Below are 581 nucleotides of genomic sequence, written 5' to 3' on the forward strand. Positions count from 1 at the left end.
ACGCCCTTTTTGGTGACTGTCCCCCACCCCAGCTGCCCCAGCACTGCTCTTGCAGTGAAGCCCTCCAGCAGCTTCCCTGGGTTCTCCCGCCTGGTCATGCCAGCCAGCTCCATCATCCTTTTGTGTTGTGCTGCCCTTTGTGTGGCTTCCAGAAGGGAAAATCCCTGAAAAGGGGACATCTTTGAAAGCAGGCTGCAGCGTGGCTCTGGCTTTAACCCCCCCACCCTACAGCTGTAGGAGGGCAGGGGGTGGGCAGTGAGCCCCTCTGCCCGGCGGCACTACCGAGGACTTTGCGTGAGCCACCAAGGGACGGGACTTGCCCCGGGCTGGTCGGGGACCTTCATCGTAGGTGTTACCGTTCCCTGGCAGGTGCAAGGGGGGTTGGTGCATGGCTGTCCGGGGCTGTCTTGTCACTGGGGTGGGTCCTGAGACCTTTGCAAGGTGGAAGTCGTGCGCTGCTCCCTCAGCTTGGGTACCAATGCCCTGGGCCCCGGCAGAGCCACTTCGGGGTGTGGGCAGCCCCACGTGGCCCCTAGGCACCCCAGCCCTTGTGCTGCCCTGCTGGCTGCCCCTGCTGAGGC

At 64.0% G+C, this 581-nt stretch overlaps 1 protein-coding gene across 1 annotated transcript in view; it reads left to right on the top strand.

Annotated features, from left to right (window-relative positions):
- Positions 1–581, top strand: part of FAM214B (family with sequence similarity 214, member B) — a 5,475-nt gene that overhangs the window by 1,998 nt on the left and 2,896 nt on the right. The window lies entirely within an intron of this gene.

Source organism: Merops nubicus, unplaced genomic scaffold (genome assembly GCF_000691845.1).
Source record: "Merops nubicus isolate BGI_N331 unplaced genomic scaffold, ASM69184v1 scaffold30317, whole genome shotgun sequence".
Lineage (NCBI taxonomy): Eukaryota > Metazoa > Chordata > Aves > Coraciiformes > Meropidae > Merops > Merops nubicus.